The 16,419-nt window shown below is 46.4% G+C and overlaps 1 protein-coding gene across 2 annotated transcripts in view; it reads right to left on the bottom strand.

The window, feature by feature from the left end:
• The window catches only part of ZSWIM8 (zinc finger SWIM-type containing 8), a 2,332,791-nt gene that overhangs the window by 826,618 nt on the left and 1,489,754 nt on the right, over positions 1-16,419 (bottom strand). The gene's annotated exons all lie outside the window — the stretch shown is intronic.

Below are 16,419 nucleotides of genomic sequence, written 5' to 3'. Positions count from 1 at the left end.
TGTGGCCTAGATTCCTACTGTAGATCAGGGGTAGTCAAACAAGTCTAGCCTTAAATGATCACAGGCTTTGGTCAAAAGAAGAATTATTCCGATAATAGTGCTTTGTTTTAAGCAGAAAAAAGTTTATTGCATTTAAAAAAAAGGTAACAATCTAAATGCAATCTTTACATAAGTCTAAACATTTTTAAACATTACCAACTGAATAGAACAGTTATGAAACATTCTAAGGGGGGGGGGCGAAGATTTAATTTTTTTCCACGGGCGGGTGATGCATTAGCAAGTTTGAAAACCGCTGCTGTACATGGAGCAATATTATGCTCTATGAATCAAAGAGGTGTTTGTACAGCTCACATCCTGAACACAAGCATTTAAAAGTAAACTTATATGTAATAACCTCAAAGGAGACTCTGAAATAAAATGTTTGCCTAGGATAACACCATTTGGACAAGTAGGAAAGCCAGTATATATTCCAGGTTATCTGGTGTCACATCTTGAAACTGAAACACCAGATGTATATCTCTGTCTCTCTCGTTTTATGGCAAAGGCTACTGTTTTGTCGTTTATTCTTGGTTCACAATGAAAAACCGACATAAACCTAGCAGAACCGAATCAGGCCCTCCTGACCCAACTACCAGGCCAAGAATGCATTTATTGGGGGCAGGGGTATCAAACCCCAAGCAACTCCCCTAAAGCTACGCCCCTGTCTCCCTCAGATCCAGTGTGCTCCTCTGCAGAGCCCCTGGCAGCGTGTGCTAGCCGAGACAGGTTGTTACTGCTGCTTCTCCGTATGGAGGAAATCCAGATGATACGATTTATTGTTATTACCGAAGCAAGTTCCTGTTGACACTCGAGATTGAAGGAGGTCTGAAGATTACTGAAGCGAATGGTCTACACTACCTCCTCCTCTTCGCGTATTGGCAGCATGTGCACATCGGAAAGAAGTCCCTCCATTGCAGCATCATGAGGACTTGGAAAGTAATCCCTCTCGTCCTCCTGTTGCGATTATCAGTATGAGAGGAAGGGCAACAGAAAAAATATGCGCTTACAATACTGCCAACTGTGATGTAGGGAGAGGCACTTATGCAGTAATTGGACGAGCTGAATACCTTCTACCCGGAAAGCTGAAAGATACACTTTTGCGTGCATAGTAACAGGCGCTTCTGTTCTACTAAACCACACTAGTTTTTTCTCCGCTGTTGTGTGAACACGAGTTCAAAATCTAAAAATACATTTGAAAAAAAACAAGAAATCTCTGCGGCACGGATCTCATATGCCTGGGTTTATTTTGTTCTGGCAACATCGCAATAGATGTCTTGATGTTTAATTTGCACCATGTAGCACCTTGTACACACTTTTTCGCCGTCACACGTTTCACACTGTAGATGCAAGACCAAAAACATGCTACCTCATGGCAGTTGAAGTCAAGATGAAGAAATGTTCCCACATCGAAGCAAAGTGCAAGTCTGTAGTTCGGAGATAGGGCCATACATAGACTGAGTGCAGCAATAGTGCCATTAGGCTACAGATATGGAGGGCATCTGTGCTCGTCTCCCAGATAGTGCGAGACGCGGGGTAACACACAGATGGATGCCTCTCTTGCATCATGACATATATACGGGTGCTCAACTTGCGGGGAGAGGGATCGGCAATCAGGTGTACTAAAGCATGAAGCCTGGGAGATGGGAAGGTGTCGTGCAAGGCCCTACAAGCAGCGCGCATCTAGTGTTACAGCAGTATCTCAAGTGCAGGAAGCTGGACAGGAGAGGGAAGGAAGCGCTCGGCTGGGTATAAGTCACCATATGTATGAAATCCCAGCCTGTGGGCACGCCAAAAGGCTCCCTCGTCTGCTTGCATGGGGAGCAAAGGATTCTTGGACAGTGGCACGCTGGACGCATATAGGCAGGGGATATGGGTAGCGTCCGCAAGACATCCCAGGCCCAACTAACACAAGCAAGCGTGTCAATCTCAGCACAAGGAGGCTTTACACAGCTGATACAGTGCCACACTCATGGAGCAAAGGGCTGCCTGATCAGTTTCTACTGCAGTATGCGGTTCAAATAAGGTGGGGTGCAGCCAAAAATGAATGAATGGGGCCTGCACGACGTAAGCCTTTATATTACGTCAGGGGCATTTAGACCACGTGCTGGAATGGCAATGCGAGTGTTTCCCATGCCATCCAGGATGTTTACCAGCCCAAGTCAGGGCCATTAAGTTTGAGCAAGGTCATCTACAAAAAAGTATACAGTGAGCAGGAGTGGAATGATGATGAGTAGATAAAGAAACTTAGGGAGTAGAACCATTTGAATATTAGTATTTCTGCCTGCCATAGATAAGGGCAACTTAGTCCAGACGGGAATGTGCTCCTCTAGCCATGTCATGACTCACCCGTAGTTTGCCTGCCACTGCTCTTCAACATTCCTGCTAAGCCAGATGCCCAGGTAAAAGACAGCTTCTGTTGCCCACAGAAGTGGAGGTGAGGGGAAAATGGTGGACTTCGACTAGCTGATGAAGATTCCAGAGAGGGTGCCAAAGTAAATCACCTCTTGGACGAAAGGAGAAAGGTTGGACCAGAGGTCTCGGACACACAGGGTGATGTTGTCCGCATACATGGATACTAATATCCCACTGGCAGTGAAGTAAAGGCCTCTGCCAGCATGATGCTGGCACAGTCAAGAGGCCAGGGCTCCACTGCTATCGTAAATAAAAAAATGGGAGATAAAGGGCACCCTTGCCTAGTGCCAGGGAACGAGGCGGAGACAACCCTATTGACATGCAGCCATAGGAGAGGTATACAACAGCCTGATCAAGCGCAGAAAAAGTGCACTGAAACCTAGGCCAGGAAGGAACCAAAAGAGGTACGACTATTCTAATGAATCACCTTGGTGGTGTCAAGAGGTAATGCAAGAGACTGAAGCTGTGGGTCTAAGGAGTGCATGAGTGCAAACATGGTGTGGAGGTTGTGTGTGGTCTACCGCCCAGAACGAATCCAGATTGGTCGGGCCGAACGATATTAAGCAAGAGAGGCAGAAAGTGAATGGCTATTAGTTGTGCAAATATTTGTCAACATTTATCATCGACAGAGGTCGATAAGAGTCACATTTAGTTGCTGGCTTGCCTGGTTTCAAAATAGTTGCAGCTTCACTCAAGGAGAGAAGTAGCTGGCTCAGGGACAGAGTCTCATCGTAGACTGCTAACAGATGAGGAGTGAATCTTGTGGCATACTCCTGTTAGAAGCACCTGGAGAGCCCACCCCGGCCTAGTGCTGAATTTTTCAGGCATGCTCCGACTGACCTGCCCTACAGGGAGTGCAGAATTATTAGGCAAATGAGTATTTTGACCACATCATCCTCTTTATGCATGTTGTCTTACTCCAAGCTGTATAGGCTCGAAAGCCTACTACCAATTAAGCATATTAGGTGATGTGCATCTCTGTAATGAGAAGGGGTGTGGTCTAATGACATCAACACCCTATATCAGGTGTGCATAATTATTAGGCAACTTCCTTTCCTTTGGCAAAATGGGTCAAAAGAAGGACTTGACAGGCTCAGAAAAGTCAAAAATAGTGAGATATCTTGCAGAGGGATGCAGCACTCTTAAAATTGCAAAGCTTCTGAAGCGTGATCATCGAACAATCAAGCGTTTCATTCAAAATAGTCAACAGGGTCGCAAGAAGCGTGTGGAAAAACCAAGGCGCAAAATAACTGCCCATGAACTGAGAAAAGTCAAGCGTGCAGCTGCCACGATGCCACTTGCCACCAGTTTGGCCATATTTCAGAGCTGCAACATCACTGGAGTGCCCAAAAGCACAAGGTGTGCAATACTCAGAGACATGGCCAAGGTAAGAAAGGCTGAAAGACGACCACCACTGAACAAGACACACAAGCTGAAACGTCAAGACTGGGCCAAGAAATATCTCAAGACTGATTTTCTAAGGTTTTATGGACTGATGAAATGAGAGTGAGTCTTGATGGGCCAGATGGATGGGCCCGTGGCTGGATTGGTAAAGGGCAGAGAGCTCCAGTCCGACTCAGACGCCAGCAAGGTGGAGGTGGAGTACTGGTTTGGGCTGGTATCATCAAAGATGAGCTTGTGGGGCCTTTTCGGGTTGAGGATGGAGTCAAGCTCAACTCCCAGTCCTACTGCCAGTTCCTGGTAGACACCTTCTTCAAGCAGTGGTACAGGAAGAACTCTGCATCCTTCAAGAAAAACATGATTTGCATGCAGGACAATGCTCCATCACACGCGTCCAAGTACTCCACAGCGTGGCTGGCAAGAAAGGGTATAAAAGAAGGAAATCTAATGACATGGCCTCCTTGTTCACCTGATCTGAACCCCATTGAGAACCTGTGGTCCATCATCAAATGTGAGATTTACAAGGAGGGAAAACAGTACACCTCTCTGAACAGTGTCTGGGAGGCTGTGGTTGCTGCTGCACGCAATGTTGATGGTGAACAGATCAAAACACTGACAGAATCCATGGATGGCAGGCTTTTGAGTGTCCTTGCAAAGAAAGATGGCTATATTGGTCACTGATTTGTTTTTGTTTTGTTTTTGAATGTCAGAAATGTATATTTGTGAATGTTGAGATGTTATATTGGTTTCACTGGTAATAATAAATAATTGAAATGGGTATATATTTGTTTTTTGTTAAGTTGCCTAATAATTATGCACAGTAATAGTCACCTGCACACACAGATATCCCCCTAACATAGCTAAAACTAAAAACAAACTAAAAACTACTTCCAAAAATATTCAGCTTTGATATTAATGAGTTTTTTGGGTTCATTGAGAACATGGTTGTTGTTCAATAATAAAATTAATCCTCAAAAATACAACTTGCCTAATAATTCTGCACTCCCTGTATTTCCTCTCTTGTAAAGCCACTGGAGTTGGAGCATGTCCAGATATGCGTCTAAAATTGCTGTGTAAGGGGCAATAGAGGCTGTGTACAAGTCAGAGAAGTAGGATGTCAAAACACGCACAATCTCATCCGACTGGCTATGAAGCATGTGCTGATCATCTAAGAGTTCTGGGATGTTATAGGAAAGTAGCCTCTTTCTAGCATGGTTACTCCACTTTGGCGTGTTTGTGAGTGTGTGTCAATGTGTTTTTACTGTGTCACTGAGATCCTGTTAGCCAGGACCCCAGTGCTCATAGATAAAAACCTATATGCCAGTGTGTTTTGCCTGTCTCACTGGGATCCTGTTAGCCAGGACCCAAGTGCTCATAGTTTGTGGCCTAATGTGTATGCCTGTGTAGTGCCTAACTGTGTCAATGAGGCTCTGCTAACCAGAACCTCAGTGCTTATGCTCTCTTTGCTTTTAAATTTGTCACTGTTGGCCAGTGACTTCATTTACCAATTTCTATAGGCACACTGGACCCCCCTTATAAGTCCCAAGTATATGTACCTAGGTACCCAAGGCATTGCGGTTCCAGGAGATCCATGGGTGCGGCAGCATTTCTTTTGCCACCCATAGAGAGCTCAGACAAACCCCTGCACAGGCCTGCCATTGCAGCCTGCGTGAAATAGTGCACACGTTATTTCACAGCCATTTTCACTGCTTATAAGTCACCTAAATGTCTAACCTTCACTTGCTGAAAGTTAGGTGCAAAGTTGCTAAGTGTGAGGGCACCTTTGTACTAGCAAAGGTGCCCCCCACATAATTCAGGGCCATTTCCCCGGACTTTGTGAGTGTGGGGACACCAATCGTGTGTACTCCATCTAGGTCAATACCTATTTGTAGCTTCACAATGGTAACTCCAAATATGGCCATGTAACGTATCTAAGATCATGGAATTGTCCCCCCCATTCCAAATCTGGCATTGAGGAGCCAATTCCAAGCATCCTGGGGGCTCCACCATGGACCCCCAGTACTGCCAAACCAGCTCTCTGAGGCTTGAACTGCAGCTACAGCTGCTGACACCTCACCGACAGGGTTCTGCCCTCCTGGGGACTGGGCAGCCCAGTCCCAGGAAGGCAGAACAAGGCATTTCCTCTGCGAGCAGGGTGTTACACCCTCTCCCTTTGGAAATAGGTGTTACAAGCTGGGGAGAGGGTAGCCTCCCCTCGCCTCTGGAAATGCTTTGAAGGGGTCAGAGGGTGCCCTCCTTGCATAAACCAGTATACACTGGTTCAGGAATCCTTTGTCCCCTGCTCGGGTACGAAACTGGACAAAGCAAATAGGAGTGACCACTCCCCTGTCCATCACCACCCCAGGGGTGGTGCCTAGAGCTCCTCCAGTGTGTCCAAGACATCAGTCATCTTGCTTTGCAAGGTGTGGGGGCACTCTGGAGGGCTCCGAGTGGCCAGTGCCAGCAGGTGACGCCAGAGACCCCTCCTGATAGGTCCATACCTGATAAGGTAGCCAATCCCCCTCTCAGGGCTATTTAGGGTCTCTCCTGTGGGTTCTCTTCAGATTCTGCTTGCAAGTTTCCTTCAGGAATCCTCTGCAACAACTTCAGACTCTTCTGACCTCGGATGAACCGCAGCCTGCTCCAAGAAACGCTGTAACTGCAAGAAAGTGTCTACAAGAAACACTTTTCTTCAGCAGCCTCAGCTCCAAGTCAGCAACTTCAACAGTTTCCACGGTGTGCACGCTCTAGGGAATCCCTGTCTTCATCCTGCACCAGAAGGACCGAAGAAATCTCCCGTGGAGTGACGGAGTCACTCCCCTGCTCCAAACAGGCACCTTCCAAGATGACGAACGGTACCCTGGGACTCCTCTCACAGCAACATGTGTGCTCCTAAGGACACAGAGGGAGGACATCATCGACATAGACTGTCCTGAGGTCCTGCTGACGCAATTTGGAGGAGGTAAGACCTTGCCTTCCCTGAGAGCGACGGTACCCCTGTGTACTGCGTCTTCTTCACCTTCTGAGGTCTCTGTGCACTCTTTGCAAAATTCCTTCGTGCACAGCCTGGTCCAGGTCCTCAGCACTCCATCCTGCAACGTTCAACTCGCTGAGTTGTTCTCCGGGGGTGTGGGACCTTCTTTTGTTGTGCTGCATCAATCGCGTTTTGCACCTCCTTTGAACCCGGATCCGGCGACTCCTGGGGGTGCTGGCTGGCATCCTGAGGTCTCTCTAAAGTGCTGATAGCCCCCTCTTCCTCCTCACACACAGTTGAGGCCCCCAGGTCTCTCCTGGGTCCATCCAGCGCCATTTTGACACAAAACGCACTTTTGTCATACCCAAGACTTATTGGTGACTTTGTCCAACACGAAATCTCGTCTGCAACGATCTTTACGCCGTGGGACATCTTTTGCATCATTCAGGAACCCGCTGGCATCTTCCTAGGGTGCATTCCTGCAGTCTTCGACTAACCGGGGACTCTTCTTTTGCACCCTCTTCTGGGATGGCAGGGGCTCCTGTCCTTCCTGGAACTCCTTTCGACTTCTGGACTTGGACTTCTTCCTTTGCAGGTTTTCAGGTCCAATAATCTAGCAGCTGTTCTTTGCAGACTTGGTTGGCTGCTGCAAAATCCCCAAAACGAGGTGTAGTGTGTCCTAAGGAAACTTGAAGTACTTTACTGCTGCTTTTCTGGGCTCTGGGGTGGGGTAATTTACTTACCTTTACTGTATTCTTACTCTCACAGCAATTCTGCGCACACACCACAATTGTCTAGGGGGGAATTCGTGATTCGCATTCCACTTTCTTAGTATATGGTTTGTGTTGCCCTAGACCTTTTATCTCCCATTGCATTCTATAGGATTTCCTACTGTTTGCATTGTTCTATGACTATTTACTTGTCTAATTTTGGTGTCTAGTGCATATATTTTGCATATAATACTTACTTTTAGAAGGAGTATTGTCCCTAAGATATTTTTGGTACTGTGTCACTCAAATAAATACCTTTAGTTTGCTAACACTTAGTATTGTCTTTACTTGTGTATAAGTACTGTGTAACTATAAGTGGTATTGCATGGGCTTTGCAAGTCTCCTTGTTCAGCCTAAACTGCTCTGCTATAGCTACCTATATCAGCCTAAGCTACTATAACACTACTACTTCACTAATAAGGGATAACTGAACCTGGTATAAGGTTTAAGTACCCAAGGTACCCATTACAAACCAGGCCAGCCTCCTACATGGAGGGACAGTCAACAAATCCCGGATTGCAGGCAAAGAAATCTACAATGGCCTCGCGGAGTTCATACTGAAACACCGCATTTTGGAGTGCATTCAGCGCTAACTTCCATGTGAAGGACTGTGAGGAGGCTTAGAGGACATGGATTTCCAGCAGCACTGGAGCATGATCAGAAAGGGTTCTGGGGAGGTGGGCTACATCAGTACTCTAAGCAAAAGCGTCCCACTTGAGAAGCCAATCATCTATACGACATCATGTGTACCGCGTGGAGGTGATACAGGTGGCTTCAGTAGTATGGGCATGCTGCAGGCATCAACCATTATGAAACCTGTTATTGCTAATGATCGTGCACAGTTGTCCTGCAGCACCTGGATCAGGTCGCCGTGTGCCATTAGAGCAGTCTACAGAGTGATCTCACAGTTGTCCTGCAGCACCTGGATCAGGTCGCTGTGTGCCATTAGAGCAGTCTACAGAGTGATCTAACACGATACTGAAATTGCCACCCCAAATAATCGTGCCAGGCCCCAATGTGGATATTAAGCATCAGACCTCTGCAAACAATTCTGGGCTATCCGTGCTGAGACCATGTATCAAGGTTAGTACCACCAGAAAGTTATGCATAACACCCTGTATGATGATGAACCTGCCTTCTGGGTCACGGAGAGTGTGTCGTGTGTCAGTATAGTCCCATGCGTAGGAGACTGGCCATGCCACAAGCATAATTAGAGTACAGGGAAATTTGAGTCTCAGCCACCCAGCCAGCCCGAGCATGAGAGGCAGTAACGGGGTCAAATGCAGCTCCTGGAGGAAGCAAATGTGTATGTGGTGCCTATTAAGAGAAGCATGTACCAGTTTTGCTTTGCGCTCATCACTGAGACCCTGGATATTCCAGGTCAAGCATTTAGTAGATGTCATAGGGGCTGAGAAAAGTGTGGGAGATCCACATTTGCAAAGCAGGGGATAGTTAACGCTGGCATAAGACTGTCAAACAGAGAATTGCTCCACTGCAGCAGATAATGCATGCAGAGGAACAAAGGTAAACCACAACAACAGCTGAACACCCCCCCACCACACTTCAACATCCTGAACTGGTTGAAAGAAGTCATCCCATCCCCCACCTAACTCCATTACCAAAAAACAATGCAGCACACTGGGAAACATCCTGCAGGGACAGCAAAGGACCAGGCGAGCACACCAGGCAGAGGTAGTCTGGGTGGCCGAAGAGAATGAATAAAAGCCCCCCACTGGGGGTCTGTGCAGGTGCCCTAATGGGGGAACAAGTGGCAGACATGCCTTAACAGTGGAGATGGCGCACACAACTATGATACAGTGGAGGTAACATTGCTGCAAATGTAGAGGAGATGTCAGATGAGTCATGAGGACACGCGCAGGAGAAGAACAGCATGCTTTAAGGGGAAGATAGCGGATCTCTAGTTGTCGTTGGTATCTGAAAAGTCAGAAGAAGGAACAGTCTTAGTGACGGCTAGGCACCAGGCAAACTTCATGACAGCCTTGATATCTGCAAGGTAGTGGATTTTTGGAGTAAGACTTTCACAGGGAGAAACTCCCAGAGGGCAGCTTGAAACACAACTGTGAAGTCAGGATATATGGGGATGGTGTTGCCTAGATACTGGATCGCCTGGCTTTCCCTAGCGGACTGTCGGACTTCGTTGTTAGAGGTGCGAGTTTCCAAGTGATTGAGGCGTTCATCATGCTTGTCCACTCTTCCTTTAATCAATCAACTCTGTTGGTCATTAAATCTAGAGTCGATGGATCTGAGGCAGTTTTTGACATTCTCAAACATCTCCCTGATGTCTTGGTCTAACATACTTGCACCAGGAGGGAGTTTACTAGTGGTGCAGGAGCCCTGGTCCAGATGAGTCATGTATGTTTGCTGTTTGCCCTTAAATGGCGACTTAGACTGTTTAGTGTCTTGCTTACATCCACAGCGCACAGTCGTTTTAGAGTCCCTCCTCAACCCACGCTGATGTGCGGATCTGTGGCCGCCTCAGGGAGAGGGGCCCAGGCCCAATCACGCCCTCACCTGCACAGCAGCCGTACAATGCTACGATGCATCCCCCCCACCAGTCCAAGCCTGGGCGTAACTGTCCCAGGACTGCCCCCTGCAGGACTCCCGGGGGCACCGCAACAGAGAGCTCAGCTGCAACACCTCGCCAGACGCAGCCCCAATCCGCCCTGGGGGACACGGCAAGCAGCGCAGCAGACAGTGCCGACCGGAGAGCTGGGATCGGGCCCAAAGTGGCCTACAACGAGTGGCCACAGATCTCTCCTCAGGGGGCGCTGATCAAGAAAATTGGGAGCACAGATGCCTCATGCTGCCCTCTACTGCAGATGCCAGCTTGTTCTGGATGACAGAGCATCCTGGCACCATGAATATTTGTCATATTATTTCTTCCACCGACACAGCCTCGCTAGGGGACAGCCATCTTGCGGCCGGGCTCTCTTGCACCCCAGCCCAAAGCGTAGTTGATGGGGAAGCAAATATGGTAATTACAACTCAAATACAATTTCTGCAGCAAACAATTGCCCCAAAACTCTCTTTAGAATTGTAAAGAATTTGTTGGACCAGAATTCTACAGTTTCCACTACCTCTCTTTCACAAATCCTATGTGATGACATAGCTCACTTCTTTTCAAAGAAAATGGAAGATATCCAAGCCTCCTTCTCTGACACAACTACTGAGTGTTCAGATGAATACTTTCCATCAGTGTCAGGTTGCTTTAGTGTTTTTACTCCATTAGAGGCGCCGTTATTCATCTCCCTGTTGAATGCTACTAAGTCTGGTTTTCCATTGGACCTGTGCCCCCTTCTATATTGAGTAAGCTGGCCTTGTTTACTATGTAACGACTTACTCAGCTTATGAATGTTTCCTTGGCGGAAAGTAGGGTGCCGTTAGCATGGAAGAGGACCTTAGTTACTCCCTTACCCACAAAACCCAATCTTGACCCTTTGGTATGGTCAAATTACAGGCCACTTTCTCTTCTGCCTACCTTAGTAAAGGTGCTGGAAGAGCATGTCAATCAGCAACTTGATTTTTGTGTGGAACAGAATGGGATTTTGCATCCATCACAATCAGGATTCAGGGTTGGTCACAGTATTTGTGTCTCTTTGGTGTCACGGAATACCTTAGATGGAAATCAGATCAGGCAGTTCGGCGGCACTGTGCCGGTTAGATATCAGTGCCACAATCGACACAGTGAATCATTCTATTCTGCTCAGTCGCATAGAAGGAATGGAAGTGCAGGGTATAGCCATGGCATAGTTATGAACTTCCCTGTATAATCGTATCTTTCAGGTGCATTCACTTCAACACATGTCTAAATCGCATCTGCTAGTTTCCAGGGTAGCTCAGGGCTTTACCCTGTGTCCACTCCTGTTCAATTTGTATGTTAGGCCTCTTGCTGACATCGTGGAGTCCCATAGGCTCACACTTTTTTCTTATGCTGACAACACCAAAAATGTTTTGTCTTTATCTACCAAGGATAACCAAAATGCGCAAGACCATAGCCTTATTTGGCCCATGTTTCAGCTAGGATGAATAGCAATTTGCTGAAACTTAATAGGAACAAAACAGAAGTCCTGTTATTAGGTAACCAACCCCACTTTTGGGACCCCCATCATTGGCCCTCTGTTTGGGTCCAATCCTCACTCCAATGCATGTGGTTAAAGCCTGGGTGTTTGGATAGATGATAAAGTATTCATGAGTCACCAGATAAATAAAGTTGCAACCACATGATTCAGTTTTCTTAAGTGGCTGAAAAAGTACTTGGCATGCCTACTGAATTTGGCCCAACAGACAGTAGTTCAGGCCTTAGTGATATCTAGATTGGACTAAGGCAATGTCTTGGACCTGGGTGTGATGAAATTCCTGCTCAAGAGGCTTCAACCTGTTCAAAATGTGGCAGCCCTTATGCTTCTTCATCCACCTAGGTTTACTTCGACAGCCAGTTTGCTTAATACTTTGCACTGGGTGCCTAATGAGCAGCTGGTCCAATTTAAAACCTTATGCTACATGCATAAGTACCTTGCTAATTATTACTGGGCCACTGCATTTAAGATCTTTCGTTGTCTGCCTCTTTTCCAAATCGAGCTCTGAGTTCATGCCACTTAGATTTGGCCCTGAGTCCGAGGATCGGGAGGACCAGTCAGGGATGTCGAACTTTTGCGTATCTTGGCCCTAAATTATGGAATGACCTGCTGCAGGCATGTAATTCGATTGCAGTATTTCTGAAGAAACTGAAGACTTGGTTGTTTCCATCTACATAATATAATGTTTTCAGAAGAATTTGATGATCAAGCTGCTTCTATCTGCATAATGTTATATGATAGATTGAGTACTTTTGTTTGGTGAGGAGGCCAGTGCTGGGAAACCTGTCAGGGTAGCCATGCACTTTACAAATCACAAACATTAAATGAGTGAATGAATGAATGAATGGGAAAGGAGCTCGATTTTTCTATTTGGGAGAGGGGTTTGCAAGGACCAAAGATCGGTCGGTACACACACAGTACAAGAAGTCTTGAGGCCCACAGCCCAAACCATAATGTTGGCGCTTTCCACTCAGAACCCCTCCATTTGAGGGAAGGTTGTCAAACGATCCTTGAGCCTGTGACACTCCCAGGGCCCTAGCCTAGGGCAAAAACCTTGCCACAGCCGTGATACAGAGGGACCTTCCCAACCACCCAGACTCCTTTGAGATGCTCAAAGAAGCGTTCACCTTGAAATCGAGCTATGCATTTCTCACACTCTCCATCTAGGAGGCTGAGAGACCCGGTGTTCAAGGTGAAAGGTCCCATCTAAAAATGTGCCCCCCTGTGGGTGTGCCCCCAGCATAGGATGACAACAGTTATGATGGGGAAATTTCTTTGGGAGGTTTGAATGAGGAAACCTGTGGGAGTAGGCCATAGTTACCCTCTGGCAGAGGGAAAAGGCTAAAGCTAGACAATGATTTGTCAGGGGACCAAGAAGGGGCCAGTCCCCTCTCATATGTTGGCACCTGAGAATATTTATCATCCCAGGTCCTTGGAGTGGGAACCTGCTGAGAAAGTTGTGCAGTATGTAGTCAATGGGTTCAGGCAGCCCATTGACAAAGAGGTTAAGGGAAGAGTGCCCTCAACCCTACTTGGATGGCATAGGGGCCCCTACCACTGAGATTGACACCAGAATAGCCACTTTTCTCAGAAAGTTTAGAAGGAATTCCAAAGAAAAAGGATAGATCGCTCATACATTGTATGTCAGAACAAATTCCTAGACATCGCTGGTCTCCTAACAAAGATATTGGACATGGCTGAGGAGAGAAGGTATCAGGAAACGTAACACCCAGTGATTCTATCTGGTTCAGTTCGGAGGGCTATTATTTACATTGGTAAGGGTAACTGTGCACTATCAATGGAGTGGAGAAGGTCTTTTTTTTCTAAGGTAGACCCCCGAGGTGCCCTTGAATTGGGGGACTTGGGCTCTTCTGATGTAGGACCAATGGCAAAGGGCAAATTTGGGAAACCTTTACTGAAAGAGCTTGTAAAGTATGCTAAAGATAGCTCAAGCATCCTTAAAGAAAGTCTATTCACCTAGGGTTTTTCTGTGGGCCGGTAGAGGCAAGTTGTGGTCTACAGGCCATAACTTTATGCAGGCTCAAGATAGGACAAAGCTACAAGAAATTTAGACAATAGCAGGATAACTCACAAATTGACTGTTTCTTCCCCTCAGGAGGAGTGAACAGGGTAGAGGATTCTGCAGGCCACCAAAACAATGGAATAATATTCAGGTAAGGCCTATCCTTATATCCCATGGTAATAATAGGGGGGAGTTTGGCAGAAATCTCCCACAATGGGGACATCTTCATAGACGTGCATAGGTGCAGAGAGTTCAATAGCATTCAGAGGCAATAGGTAAGACCTTGCACTATCATCATTTCAGAATCAGCCCTAATAAGGAAGGAGATAGCTGACCTGGAGAAGAAAAGTGCTGCAATCAGAACACCCTTTCACCCCAGGGATTCTCAGCAAAATGTTTCTGCTGGGAAAAAGGACAAAAAATGATGTACTTTGGTCAACCTCAGGGAATTCAAGATGGAGAGAGTTCACCACCTGGAAAACATACTGAGAATTCTGCACTTACATTGAGACCCCCAAGTCTATGAATTTGTGGCCCTCCCTTTCTGACTATTGTTGGCTATATGCTACTTCACAAAATTCATGAGACCACGAGTTCCTGAGGGCCAGAGGAGTATGACCGAATGTCTACTTGGACAATATTCTTTGTAATCATGGATGAGAGTCCACTCACACAACAAACACAATTGTGCATAGCCATCAATATCCTACAAGCACTGGGTTTTGTCAAAATGGGCATAGATCAGAACTGTTCTCTCATCAGAGAATGTTCCTAGGCTTTGTGGTGGATTCCTCGGAAGTGACATTGAAGCTTCCCCAGAAGAATTTAACATTGACTCATCAGGAGTTGAGGAAGACCCTGATACAGGAAAGGATCTCACCAAGACATTTATTTAGGGTAGTGGGCCTGGTTGCCTCTTCAAAACAAGCCATTTTCCCAGAGTAGTTACACTACTGAGTCCCACAGAGAACAAAGGCCTCCCAGGTACTTAGAGTTGGTGATCATGTCCTTCTAGGCCAGGCCAGAACCCCTGGGTTGGTTGGACTACATGGATGCTTGTAATAGAAGAGCAATTTTCAGCTCAACATCACACCTGGTGATGAAGTCAGACACCATAAGCTTGCACTGGGGCTCCCATTGTGTTAAGTGAGCTGCAGGAGGTCAGTGGTCTGAACAGGAGCTAAGACTTCACATTAACTGCCCATAAAGTCTGGCAGCTTCTTCTTAGTCACATGTATGACCCATGACAGGGTCTTGTGCCATTTCCTGTTTAAGATGAATAATATATTGGCTGTGAGGTATACAAGCCACCTAGGCTGACCTGATTCCCGGCTGAATTGGCTAAAGACTTGTGGTATTACTGCCTGGAGAACCAGATTGTGCTGACAGCGGAAAATCTCTTGGACTTTCAGAACCAAGTACAGAACGCAGTCCAGACATGAGAAACATTCCACTGCATGGAGGATGGAGCCCGTTTTGTTCGGGTGCACATGAGCTGATGGTGAAAATGCGAGTTGGACCTATTTGCACTCAAATTGACCACGCAGCACTTCAGCTGGAGGCCGGTCTTGGAGGTGGAGGCTGTGGATGTGTATCTTCAAAACTGGGGTCCAGGGACCTGCTATGTGTTCCTACCCTATGCTTAGATTACAAGAGTAACAGCTCAAATCAGGAGACAAAGTCATGGTGATTGCTATCACCTTCCCCCACCCCGCCACTGTACAAATCTCAAGTTTGTTTTCCATTTCTTCTGTAAGTTTGCATGGGTTACCCAATTCTTCTTCTCTAATATACAGAACTTCTAACAGATCACCTACGGCAACATCATCAACTAGTCCTAGAATGTTCCCTCCAGTTGGTGTCCTGAAAGATCATAGGTGAAGAGGGTATATCCCAAGCCTTTCAGAACAACCTACCTCACTCATTCACTAGGTGAAGAGTATGGTTAAGAGATATGGATCACACTGGAGAAGGTGGGTACAGCGGGGCAAAGACAGGAACTTTAATACTGAGGTGGTCCAGGTTGTGCATGTCTTTAATTTTCTTTTCAACTAATAAGTTCTGATTTGGTTTATAGGACTAGCAATGCATACATATCCGCTGTTTCAACAGGGTATGAAACAATGTTCCAGTTGAGGAACATCTGTTGGTTTGTATGCTTCTAAAGGGGCTTCACCCCCAAATTAAGTATTCATAGACTTGAAATGCAACTCTTTCTCCGTAACAGCTATCTAAGATGTTAGTTATGCTGGTATGCCTCATATCATCTCAACGAGCACCAGATGTTCACTCTACTCAAGGTAGGGTGTTCAACCCAGAAGAAGTTATTTATACAGTCACTAGAAGAACAAAGTATGTCAATTCACTGACCTCCTACCCTACATTCCCAGGTCACTCTAAACTATGTGGTACATATACTTGAGGCTTTTGACTGAAGAGTCTCAACTGTGGGAATGAAAACGATTTTGATTATTCTCAAGAAGCATTTTAAGCAATATTTGGAGCACACTGCTTGCTGGGCCACCGCCTCTAAGGTGTTAACCCTAAAGTAAGGACTGAAACACAGCATTAAAGTGAAAGACCAGTCGCTAGAGTCAACTTTTAGAAAATTCTACTTCAAGCGTGTTAAGAGCATGGCGGCACTGGTTTGCAGTCAGCTTTGAATGTGCAAAACCCTCACCACCAGTATGACTTAGAATATGA

Source organism: Pleurodeles waltl, chromosome 6 (genome assembly GCF_031143425.1).
Source record: "Pleurodeles waltl isolate 20211129_DDA chromosome 6, aPleWal1.hap1.20221129, whole genome shotgun sequence".
NCBI lineage: Eukaryota > Metazoa > Chordata > Amphibia > Caudata > Salamandridae > Pleurodeles > Pleurodeles waltl.
Note: the sequence above shows the minus strand (reverse complement) of the source record. Positions and strands in the feature narration are given on the sequence as shown.